Source organism: Mesoplodon mirus (assembly GCF_964341445.2).
Source record: "Mesoplodon mirus genome assembly, chromosome: 2".
NCBI lineage: Eukaryota > Metazoa > Chordata > Mammalia > Artiodactyla > Ziphiidae > Mesoplodon > Mesoplodon mirus.
This window is the reverse complement of record NC_138977.1, coordinates 87,706,493-87,719,928: the sequence shown is the minus strand read 5'-3', so window position 1 is coordinate 87,719,928 and position 13,436 is coordinate 87,706,493. Positions and strand designations below refer to the sequence as shown.

General features: G+C 37.6%; 1 protein-coding gene across 1 annotated transcript in view; it reads left to right on the top strand.

Annotated features, from left to right (window-relative positions):
- The first annotated feature begins 3,064 nt into the window (after positions 1 to 3,064).
- The window catches only part of COX7B2 (cytochrome c oxidase subunit 7B2), a 164,981-nt gene continuing 154,609 nt past the window's right edge, over positions 3,065 to 13,436 (top strand). Inside the window, exon 1 of the mRNA XM_082602473.1 lies at positions 3,065 to 3,151. The gene's annotated coding sequence lies outside the window, so the exon portion shown is untranslated. The remainder of the gene's footprint in view (positions 3,152 to 13,436) is intronic.

Genomic DNA, 13,436 nt, shown 5'->3' with positions numbered 1-13,436 from the left:
TATATGCACTGGGAAACCAAAAATGTTGTGCAACTTGATTTATTTCGATATTTGCTTTATTGCGGTGGTCTGGAACTGAACCCACAATATCTCCAAGGTATGCCTGTATATAGTTGGCCGTCAGTATCTGCGGGTTCCACATCCACAGATTCAACTAAACATAGACTGAAAATATTTGAAAAAAAAATTCCAGAAAGTTCCAAAAAGCAAAACTTAAATTTGCAGTGCACGGGCAACTATTTAAATAGCATTTACATTGTTTTAGATATCATAAGTAATCTAGAGATGACAAAGTATATGGGAGAATGTGCGTAGGTTAGGCTATATGCATATACGATGGCATTTTATATAAGGAACTAGAGCATCCATGAATTTTGGTATTCTTTGGAGGTGGAGGGTTCCTTGGAACCAATTCCCCATTGATACCAAGGTACTACTGTATATAACAATTTGATGAACCAAACTACAAAACTCTTTGTTTTAAAGCCAGAATTGAGTACCAAAAAAAGAAAAAAAAAAAGGACTCAAACATAATAGCATATGTTTTTTCTCTTTGGTTGCTCCTAAATAGGATTTTATGAATATTTAATTCTTTACAAATACATTTTGTAAATAAATTTCAGTGGTCTACAGAGCTACTCAATTTTTTATAAACAAAATTTTGTTGCATTGTTTTAAAATCATTTAGAAGTTTTAATTAAACAATTAAAAATTGTGCTAATAAAATTCAGGTTTTGAAGATTTTGTAGACTGCAGTTATTGAAAAAAAGTTTGTGACACAAGGAAGACATTTAAATTTATCTCTACAAAATCAAGGAATAACCTAAACAAGTTCAAGTGGGTTGTAAATTTTGTATAATATTGTTGCAGGAAGGGGAACCCCTTCCAGGACCTGAGAGTGGGCTCTTGTCTAACACTCAGAAATGAATTGTTCGAGGAGACACACATGCTGACAAAGCAAGAGACTTTATTGGGAAGGGGTACCCGGTCGGAGAGCAGGACGGTAAGAGAACCATCTTCCAGCTTCTCTTACCATAAGGAGGAGGAGGACGACGGCTCTGTCACATGGCTCGCAGTCTCAGGTTTTATGGTGATGGTATTAGTTTCCGGTTATCTCTGGCCAATTTTTCTGACTCAGGGTACTTCCTGGTGGCACGCGCATTGCTCCGTCAAGATAGATTCCAGCGAGAAGGATTCTGGGAGGTTGGTAGGACATATGGACCGGCATCTCCTCTCTCCTTTTGACCTTTCCTGAATTCTTCTGGTTGGTGGTAGCTTGTTAGTTCTGCATTCCTTACCGGGACCTCATGTCGTGATTACTATGGTGCCTGGCCAGGGCTTGGCGATTTCAGTGAGTGGTTCCCCTGACAATTTAAGATTTAAATTTGAAATTCTCTAATTGTTCCTTGGGATATATATATATATATATATATATTTTTTCCCCCCTTGCGATATTTTAACCCATGTGAAGAATCTTTTGATGGAGCTCCTATTATAACAGGATAAATTCACGTTCTTAGAGAAATAAAATGAACTTTAAAAGACTTTCCAATTTGCAGCATCTAAATTTGGCAAAACCTTCAAAAGGATCATAAATAATGGAAAACTTATTTTATGAAGCTTGTGTCCTACGAATGTTTGCTGAAGATTGTTACTTTGAGTAGAGGCAGAAAGACGGCACTTGGGAAAATATTTGGACTGAAAAATTTACATATGTTTTTTTTTGCGGTACGCAGGCCTTTCACCGCTGCGGCCTCTCCCATTGTGGAGCACAGGCTCCAGACGCGCAGGCCCAGCGGCCATGGCTCACGGGCCCAGCCGTTTCGCGGCACGTGGCATCCTCCCGGACCGGGGCACGAACCCGCATTCCCTGCATCGGCAGGCAGACCCTCAACCACTATGCCACCAGGGAAGCCCAAAATTTACATATTTTAAGAAAAAATAGGAATGAGATTTTGTTTAGCATAATTTCTCTGCGTTTTTCTTAAAGTATTATCATCCACAGTGAAGAGGAAAGATGTCAAAATTTCCTATATATCAACCATAAAATACATATTTGAGAAGACTGTAGGCAATTTAAAAAATTTAAAAACAATAACACCGTATTAAAAATGTATTCTTCAGAAAAATATTAGTGACTCACTATTACAGGCGATGAAGGCTGAAACACGAATTAAAATACATTAATATGTGTGAAGAATTATAATTCTGTTATTTTTGATGTTCATATTATAATGAAGACATTTTCAAGTTTTGCTTATGGGCTTCCCTGGTGGCGCAGTGGTGGAGAGTCCGCCTGCCGATGCAGGGGACACGGGTTCGTGACCTGGTCCGTGAAGATGCCACATGCCGGGGAGCGACTGGGCCCGTGAGCCATGGTCGCTGAGCCTGCGCGTCCGGAGCCTGTGCTCCGCAACGGGAAAAGCCACAGCAGTGAGAGGCTCGTGTACCGCAAAAAAAAAAAAAAAAAAAAAAAAAGTTTTGCTTAAATATAGCTGATTTAATTTTTAGAAATAATTTTATTTTACAAAATGAATTTTGAATTGCCCTCTGTATAAATCCATCAATATAAAATCTCAAAAATTTATAATTTTAATTAATTTTATTGCCCCCTTTCACTTTCAAGGGTCATCGTTTGGAAAACATTATATAGTTACCATAATTAACAACCTGGCATGTTTAGGAGAGGTCAGATACACTACAAGACTTGTAGTCACTCTCTGGTTGCAGGCAAAGTTCCCTTGCGGCCCAGGGGCATTAAGATGTAACAGAAGGAAAGAAATAGTGAGTTTGCCAAAAGATTGCTGTGATATGGAAGGAAAAGATTCCCACCGGCGAGACTATGCATTATGTAGAGGAACGGGAACACCTGTGCCAATGCTGTTTCCTTCACTATGGAGGGACATATATGAGAACAACACGCCTAAAGCTTCTCCGTCTTTTTACTTCTTCCCGTGGAGCCGGCAATCTGATTGGTCAGTTTTGAAAGAGGAAGTCTGCGTGTGTGACCCACCCCTTCCTTTCCTCCTAGGGAGAAGCGGTCTCTAGAAAGCGCCCACTTTACTCCACCCCCCGGCCGGCAGTGAAGTTGACAGGTGCGGAATTTGCCTGTGCGCCATCTTGCCGTTGGCTTCCGTCTGTGCCGTAGTTGGTAAGTCTGTCTAATTCTGGAGTTTAGTATCAGCAAACCTGCCATTATAAGCCAGAGTCTTAAACATCTTTGCTAGCATTTATAAGGAAGTAGTTTGGTTTTCCTGCTACGTTATTTCTTTTCTTTTTTTTTTTTTTTCATTTCTCTCTGGGTAAAAGAGAGACCTTACCCGCACGACCCTCCTCACACCCCAACATCTAGGATATAAAGTGGGGATAGAGAGAAAACGAAAAAAGAGGACTTCTGTGCTGTAGAGTGTTTACGGAGTAAAACTTTGGGCATGCTTATGGCATGGCTGGAGTGGGAGGTGTTAAACTTGGACAGTTTTGGACTAGGCGCTGACCACATATTTTCAGCTGTAGTGGGTTGTTGCAGTTTGTGGCGATTTTGTTTACAAGAGAGTGGCCGGTTTTATATAAGCAAACCGATTTCTGTAGAGGCAAGTCTGCAGGCTCTGGGCTGTAAGCAAAGGCAGGCAAGCTTTGATAGGCTCAGCAAGCAAAATCTGACCGGTACAGCTGAGATATCTTTATTAAATGCATCCGAGCCAAATAGTTGCTGCTGCTTGACCATAAATTCTGCATACCTGATTTTTTCTAAGAAGCCTTGTCTGAGACAAGGGTTTAATTATAGAGAGTCTTTTTATGTAGTGGCCTTTTTTAGGTCTCAAAGTGTTTCTACTGTATCCAGCGGTATCTGCAGGACGTGTTTAGTGCCAGGCTTAGGTTGGTGACAGAGAAAGTCTGCTGAAATTCTGATTATCTTTTATATATATATATATTTAAGATTATTTATTATTTATTTATTTAGGCTACGTCGGGTCTTGGTTGAGGGAGGCATGCGGGATCTTTCGCTGCGGTGCGCGGCCTCTTCGTGCACGGGCTTCTCTCTGGTTATGGAGTGTGGATTTTCTCTTTCTCCAGTCGTGGCGTGCTGGCTCCAGGGTGCGTGGGCTCTGTAGTTGTGGCTCTGGGGCTTAGCTGCCCTGTGGCATGTGGAATCTTAATTCCCTGACCAGGGATCAAACCCAAGTCCCCTGCATTGGAAGGTGGATTCTTTACCACTGGACCACCGGGGAAGTCCCCCTTTTATATATATATATATATATATATATATATATATATATATATATATATATATATATATATATTTAATTAATTAATTTATTTATTTTTGGCTGCATTGGGTCTTTGTTGCTGCGTGCGGCTTTCTCTAGTTGCGGTGAGCGGGGGCTACTCTTCATTGCGGTGCACAGACTTCTCATTGCAGTGACTTCTCTTGTTGCAGAGCTTGGGCTGTAGGCGTGTGGGCTTCAGTAGTTGTGGCACGCGGGCTCAGTAGTTGTGGTCTACAGGCTCTAGAGCGCAGGCTCAGTAGTTGTGGCGCACGGGCTTAGTTGCTCCATGGCATGTGGTATCTTCCTGGACCAGGGCTCGAACCCATGTCCCCTGCATTGGCAGGTGGATTCTTAACCACTGCACCACCAGGGAGGCCCCCCCCCTTTTATATTATTTTGAGTCTCCTTCAGAGTCAAGAGAGGGAACGTTGGAGGAATCATGTGACTTGTTGGTAAGTTTTAAGGTTGCTCCTACCTCTTGATCTCAGGTGGCTCTAAATTTGGTAATTTCATACAATCTGACCATGACTTTTCACTGCTGAGATTCAAACTGTGACTCTACCTATAGGAGGTTGATGGACATCAAAATTAAAAAAAAAATGGGGACCCTTACTCTAAAGAGCATATAATTTCTTCTTAAATTCAGAATGAGAAACAACTAAATAAAATTATTGCAAAAACAGTGGCTAAGAAAGCAAGTCAAAAAGGCTTGCTCTTGGGGTGCTCTAGTTCTAATAATGGATTTTGCTTAGGAGTTTGCAATGTTAGAGTAATTTAAAATTTGTGCTTCAAGTTAATATAGGACAATGGAAGAGTGGAAACAAAAAGGAAAATAGAGTGGAGGAAAGAAAAACTTTTTTTAGAATAAAACCTGAGAAATTAGGGAGTGAATTGACAAAGGTGACATAGGAAGTGACACTTTGAAGTTCCAGTAGACATCTATAAGAGGGAAGTGGAGATTCAAGAGGATATAAATGCTGTACAACAGAGTATTGGAAAAGGGAGAGGTGTTTAGTTGTTACTAGATTGAAATAGGGTGCCCAGGTCCCAAATTAATCAAAAAGAGAAAGAGGCAAGATCTCAAATGGTATGACTCCTTCAAAGAGAGTCAAGGAACAGGAAACCATTGAGAGGTCACAGATAAGAAATGATGTAAAATGCATTAGAACAGAATCTTAAACAGTGAGAAAACTAGGAAGATATGTAGAATACACCAAGTATCATTAGGTGATTTTCAGGTAATATAGTTTTTGTAGGTTTGCAGGGAGGTATAGTTTGTGCCTCAAAGGAACATGCCCAAGAATTAGGACTCAAGACAAGGCTCAGCAAGATAAGGCATACTGAAAGGAGCAAGGCAAAAACATGAGTTAAGTTTAAGCTTGAATGGGCTTGATATCAGTCTGTTGGGAGAAAAGTTTTTTTTTGTGGAATTATCCATCTCAGGGAAGTGGAGGAAAAGAGATTTGTTTAAACAGTAGATACTTTCAGTAAACTCAGAATTTAGTGATTTCATCATTGATGGTAGAAATGATTCTGGAAAAATTTAGGAAAAAACTGATGTCTAGAAAAGATAAAAAGGAAGGCAAGTATTCATTTCCAGCCAACAGCAATAATCCTTTATATTTTGGAGGGGAGATCAAATTAATAAGCAGGGTAAGCCGTTAGAAACTCAACTTCCTAAACAGATTAAATGGTTAAAAAATTAAAACTTTCTGAAAGGTGTAGGAGGAGAGAAGAAAATAAAAACTAGAGGCATATTTCATTGCTGCAGAAAAATATGTAGCAGAAAGAAATGCTATTCAAGGTCTGAACAATTCAGTGATGAAAGACACTGCCTACAGGAGCATATGGAAGGGGTATTAGTTCTCCGTGGGCCCGTAGGGTCTCGGCTTCAGAAGCATCAATTGGAGCTTCAATTCAAGAATCTGTTGAGAGTGATTTTCCAGCCAAAACAAATGGGATAAGAAAGAAGCCCTCCCTGAGAGGCAGGTTTCACCAGCTTAGCAATTCTATAACAAGAGGCAGTGGAAAGAGTCACTGTGGTGTAGGATTGAAAATATCTGCTTCCTGGAGATAGTAGGGCTTGTTTAGAATCTCCACTTCCAGCAGTACCAGAGAGCCAGTAACTGGGAGTTAAAGGAGGGAACAGAAATGAAGAGGTTTTTAAAATATGTCGCAGAGGGAAAAATTGTACTTCAAATAAAATCTGGTGATCTTGAGTGCAAATTTTTAAACTTTTCTGGAAGGCAGGAATGTTTCAAATGTCATTCTTTCAGAGAGGCAATGGTATGCTAAGTGCATTTTGCTCCCTCCCACTTCTCCCTTTTTGCTCTTACTTCTGTTCTATCCCCTGTAAGTTTTACTTATTTAAACATTTCTATAATACTTAGTAAATGCCCAATACAATCCTATGTCCTTTGCAAATGTTAACTCATTTATTTTATGTATCAATCCTGTGCAGTAAGAATTCCTATAATCCTATTTTATAGATAGGTTCAAAGAGTTTAATTAATTTGTAAGGGGGACAGACCCAGGCAGTCTGGTTTGAGTCAGGCTAGTTAGGTAAACTCTTTAGTAGGTCCTATATTATATATGCCTCCTGTGTCATTTTTTAAATGCAAATGCATGAAAATATGAATATATATTCTTAATTTTTCCTTTTCTCTACAAAGGAAATCAAATTTTATACACTGTTCTGTACCTTGTCTTTTTCTCTTAATTGTGAATTCTGGAAATATTTCCATATCGATATGTACAGAGCTTCTCATTCCTTTTCATTGTATAAAATACTAATATAGCTGTAATATTAATATTTTGTTATGTGAATGTATCATAGTTTATTTAAATATTCCCGTGTGGATGGACACTTGGGTGGTTTCCACTCTTTTACAATTAAAAATAGTAGTGTGGTAATAAATAAGCTTATATACTTGTCATTTTTGGCAGGTATATCTATAGTATAAATTCTGAGAACTTGAATTGTTGGATCAAAAGACAAATGCATATGTAGCATTGTTTATATATTGCCAAATTCCATAAGTCTTTTACCATTTTGCATTCTGCTTACAATATGCTTCATCATAGCCTCATTAACAGAGTGTTATGAAATGTTGAGATTTTTGCCAATCCTATAGGTGAAATGTGTTACTTCAGTGTTGTTTTAATTTGTATTTATTATTTAATAATAAGATACGAATGAGTTAAATATCTTTCCATTTGTTTAAGAGTCACTTGAATTTCTTTTTCTGTGAACTGGCTGTCGTTTGCCCTTTTTCTAGGGAACTTCTAGTGTTTTATTTCTGTTTGAAATCTAGCTTTTCTTTTTATATGAGAGAGATGGACCTTTTGCCTCTGATGTGAGTTTCAAATGTTTTTTTCCCATGTCAGTCATTTGTCTTTTGACCCTGCTTATTTTTTTAATATAGTAAAATATGCCAGTATTTTCTTTTATGGGTTTAGAGTCACATTTAGAAATGTATTTCTCCAAGTTTATAAAGGAATTTGTCTGCTTTAGTACTTTCGTGGTTGCATTTTTTTTCCTTTATACATTTAAATCTTTGATTCTTTCTGAGTTTATCAGTGGTCATGGAGTATGATATAGATTCAACTTTATTTTCTTCCAGATGACTATCCTTTGGTCTCTTTAAAATGTGGCTAGTAAAAACCTGTCTTTGACATGATACAATTTATGAATCCCTGAAGGAACTATACCCATTTCAGATACTGGGAATACCTCTGACTGAGAGGAAGCAGAAAAAGAAATTCATCAACATGAGTTTTGGACTTTCTCCTAGCAGTCTGATTTTAACACTTTCAAGCTGCAGCTCACAAAGGCATCAGAATTTGACCATAGACGTTAATTCCTTTGAACCTTAAAGTTTTTTGTATTTGAACTTTCAAGGTGATCTAATGTTTGGACTTTAATTTCTCCTTGGGAATTTAATAATTTAAAGAGGTTACTGTCAAATTTGGGATATGTCTATAATGTCAGAATTTTATTCTTAGAATTTAAGCCATTTGATATAATTGATATAATTGCAGGACCTCTGATAGAAAGGGTGAAAATTTGGAATAAGAAATAGAATTGGGAATAAATTTTCAGCTCTAGATTTAGAATGACTACAGATTTAATTTAGATAATGTGATTTTTGACCTGTTTTGGAGTATTCTGGGCTTGAAAATCTAAACTGCCAACAGTGGTTCTAGAAGGATACCCAGAATCATAGTTGGGGTGGGTGACTCAGTGATGGGAACAAGAATGTCTTGGTAGGCTGCTGATTCCTTTCTCTGGGGGAAGCCACTCCCCTGGCTGAGCTGAAGCTTAATGATAAAGCTCAGTGGTTTAAGAGAACAGAATGCTAGAGAATATTGGTGTATGGGAGGGAGTGTAGAATGCTTCCTCCCTACCTCTGATATTTCCTTTATGTGTAAGATCCATTGTCGTAACATGTCTGGCCTTTCAACCTAACTTCTTCCTAAGTAGTTCAGGGAGTTATTTGATTGTTGAATTGAGAAGAAGAAACTGGGAGCCCCTTTATCTCTGCTTGTTCTTGGGATTGAACTGTCCTCAGGAAGCTGCTCTGCTCTTCCATTTTACAAGGGTGGGTGAAGGACTGTCTCCATACCGTATTACTGAGACTAAAAGGGAAACAGCATAATTTTGGATTCAGTGCTAGAAAACATGTTAATGGATAAACCGCACTCTCCACCATCTGCTTTAATCAGACACAAAGGTAATATTTGGATCTCCCAATAAGCCAACTAATTTGTATTTCTTAATTCTTCAAAAATTGAGTAGGAGTGCCAATTATTGACCTTCCTCACCTCCAACTCCATCAAGGTGGGATAAGGACATGATAAGGACAATGGGGTGACTGAACTGAAATTTCAGATGCTATATTGTGTCTCATAACTGAGGTGGGAATCAAGTCAGCAAGGACATCACCATTCAGTACACTCAGTACATGCTCAGTAACAATCTATGTTTAATAGCTGTGTGGAGGGAATATATGCAAGTTATATCTCCACAAGATATCTCCAGAAAAATGAGCAAGGATCATATGCATACCACCCTTGATGCCTTAATTTTACATATACCTTTTCTGACACCAAAGTGTGAAATTACAGGAAAGTCTAAATTTAAAAACCAAAATTGAAGTTTTGTGTTAGGCTAAGTTTTTAGAAGCAGAAATAATGAGACTTAGAAATAAAGTAAGTTATATGTCATACACCTGAGTGTTTAGAACTGCCAAGACTGTAAAGTCACATCATGTTGAGCTTTGGGTTTTTAATATTCATCTTTATTAATTTTATTCTGAATGAGCCCTTGGATACTTTGTATCAGTGACAGATTTTTATTAATAATAAAAGCACCATCCCCACCTCTGCCCTTTGCCTTATACTTCTGGTGACAAAATGAGAGCCAAGTCAGTTGTTCCGCTCAAGTAGCCAAACTGTCTGTAGGCAAAGAACATTTTTTTCTCTGCTTATTAAGTGGTAAAGAGGTAGCTGTCTTCCTCCCCTCCTGAAAGAGTCTCCTTGGAAACATGATGGGCCTGATTCATAATTATAATACTTTTGTATGTAAATAAAGTCTCCCCAGAAGCCAGATAACCTTGTGTATCTCAGACTGAGAGATATCTCTAAGTCCTGGGTCTCATTCCTCCTTGAAATGTAAATACCTAGGAATACTCCCCTCAGTGCTTTCACCCAGTACTTACAGACCTATGCTAGAATGTAACCCTTTGGCTTTGGAGGAGATAAATTTTATTATACTTCTGGATCAGAGCAATTTAGTACCATCATTAGGGAAACAAATGGCTACAGATTTAATCCTATGATATATGAAAATGATTCTAGGAGAAATGAAAGAAAGGATTCCCTAATTTTATAATGAATTCATTTTCATTTGGCAGAAGGATTGGACTTTTTATAGGAAATCTTTTATTTCCCACACATCCCTTACATAATTTTTCTGTCACTTCTGCTGGATAAAGATGTTAATACTACACTTGGGGCATAGCAAATAATTCACAAATGATAGCTATTATAATAATTATTATGCTTATTATTTTAAGATCTCAAAAATACCTATATCCATGTTACAGAAAGAATCATTAAAATTTAAATTACTTTTTAAAAAATTTTATTTTATTTATTTTTTTATACAGCAGGTTCTTATTAGTTATCCATTTCATACATATTAGTATATATATGTCAGTCCCAATCTCCCAGTTCATCACACCACCACCACCACCCTCCCCGCCACTTTCCCCCCTTGGCGTCCATACATTTGTTCTCTACATCTGTGTCTCAATTTCTGCCCTGCAAACTGGTTCATCTGTACCATTTTTCTAGGTTCCACATATATGTGTTAATATGTGATATTTGTTTTTCTCTTTCTGACTTACTTCACTCCGTATGACAGTCTCTAGATTCATCCACATCTCTACAAATGACCCAATTTCCTTCCTTTTTATGGCTGAGGAATATTCCATTGTGTATATGGAATCCATTCGTCTGTGGATGGGCATTTAGGTTGCTTATCCATTCGTCTGTGGATGGGCATTTAGGTTGCTTCCATGACCTGGCTATTGTAAACAGTGCTGCAATGAACATTGGGGTGCATATGTCTTTTTGAATTACGGTTTTCTCTAGGTATGTGCCCAGTAGTGCGATTGCTGGGTCATATGGTAATTCTATTTTTAGTTTTTTAAGGAACCTCCATACTGTTCTCCATAGTAGCTGTATCAATTTACATTCCCACCAACAGTGCAAGAGGGTTCCCTTTTCTCCACAATCTCTGCAGCATTTGTTGTTTGTAGATTTTCTGATGATGCCCATTCTAACTGGTGTGAGGTGATAACCTCACTGTAGTTTTGATTTGCATTTCTCTAATAATTAGTGACGTTGAGCAGCTTTTCATGTGCTTCTTGGCCACCTGTATGTCTTCTTTGGAGAAATGTCTATTCAGGTCTTCTGCCCATTTTTGGATTGGGTTATTTATTTTTTTAATATTGAGCTGCATGAGTTGTTTATATATTTTGGAGATTAATCCTTTGTCCATTGATTCGTTGGCAAATATTTTCTCCCATTCGGAGGGCTGTCTTTTTGCCTTGTTTGTAGTTTCCTTTGCTTTGCAAAAGCTTTTAAGTTTCACTAGGTCCCATTTGTTTAGTTTTGTTTTTATTTCCATTACTCTAGGAGGTGGATCAAAAAAGATGTTGCTGTGATTTATGTCAAAGAGTGTTCTTCCTATATTTTCCTCTATGAGTTTTATAGTGTCCAGTCTTACATTTAGGTCTCTAATCGATTTTGAGTTTATTTTTGTGTACGGTGTTAGGGAGTGCACTAATTTCATTCTCTTACATGTAGCTGTCCAGTTTTCCCAGCACCACTTATTGAAGAGACTGTCTTTCCTCCATTGTATATCCTTGCCTCCTTTGTCATAGATTAGTTGACCCTAGGTGCATGGGTTTACCTCTGGGCTTTCTATCCTGTTCCATTTATCTATATTTCTGTTTTTGTGCCAGTACCATATTGTCTGATTACTGTAGCTTCGTAGTATAGTCTGAAGTCAGGGAGTCTGATGCCTCCAGCTCCGTTTTTTTTCCCTCAAGACTGCTTTGGCTATTTGGGGTCTTTTTTATCTCCATACAGATTTTAAGATTTTTTGTGCTAGTTCTGTAAAAAATGCCATTGCTAATTTGGTAGGGATTGCATTGAATCTGTAGATTGCTTTGTGTAGTATAGTCATTTTCACAATATTGATTCTTCCAATCCCAGAACGTGGTTTATCTTTCCATCTGTTTGTGTCATCTTGATTTCTTTCATCAGTGTCTTATAGTTTTCTGCATACAGGTCTTTTGTCTCCCTAGGTATTTTATTCTTTTTGTTTCATTGGTAAAATGGGAGTGTTTCCTTAATTTATCTTACAGATTTTTCATCATTAGTGTATAGGAATGCAAGAGATTTCTGTGCATTAATTTTGTATCCTGCAACTTTACCAAATTCATTGATTAGCTCTAGAAGCCTTCTCGTGGCATCTTTAGGGTTCTCTATGTATAGTATCATGTCATCTGCGAACAGTGACAGTTTTACTTCTTCTTTTCCAATTTGTATTCCTTTTATTTCTTTTTCTTCTCTGTTTGCCATGGCTAGGACTTCCAAAAGTATGTTGAATAATAGTGGTGAGAGTGGACATCCTTGTCTTGTTCCTGATCTTAGAGGAAATGCTTTCAGTTTTTCACCATTGAGAATGATGTTTGCTGTGGGTTTGTCATATATGGGCTTTATTATGTTGAGGTAGATTCCCTCTATGCCCACTTTCTGGAGACTTTTTATCATAAATGGGTGTTGAATTTTGTCAGAAGCTTTTTCTGCATCTATTGAGATGATCATATGGTTTTTATTCTTCAATTTGTTAATATGGTGTATCACATTGATTGATTTGCATATACTGAAGAAACCTTGCAGCCCTGGGATAAATCCCACTTGATCATAGTGTATGATTCTTTTAATGTGTTGTTGCATTCTGTTTACCAGTAGTTTGTTGAGGATTTTTGCATCTATATTCATCAGTGATATTGGTCTGTAATTTTCTTTTTTTGTAGTATCTTTGTCTGGTTTTGATATCAGTGTAATGGTGGCCTCATAGAATGAGTTTGAGAGTGTTCTTTCCTCTGCAATTTTTTGGAAGAGTTTGAGAAGGATGGGTGTAAGCTCTTCCTAAATGTTTGATAGAATTCACCTGTGAAACCATCTGGTCCTGGACTTTTGTTTGTTGGAAGATTTTTAATCACAGTTTCAATTTCATTGCTTGTAATTTGTCTGTTCGTATTTTTTATTTCTTCCTGGTTCAGTCTTGGAAGGTTGTACCTTTCTAAGAATTTGTCCATTTCTTCCAGGTTGTCCATTTTATTGGGATAGAGTTGCTTGTAGTAGTCTCTTAGGATGCTTTGTATTTCTGCAGTGTCTGTTGTAACTTCTCCTTTTTCATTTCTAATTTTATTGATTTGAGTCCTCTCCCTCTTTTTCTTGATGAGTCTGGCAAATGGCTTATCAATTTTGTTTATCTTCCCAAAGAACCAGCTTTTAGTTTTATTGATCTTTACTATTGTTTTCTTTGTTTCTATTTCATTTATTTCTGCTCTGATCTTTATGATTTCT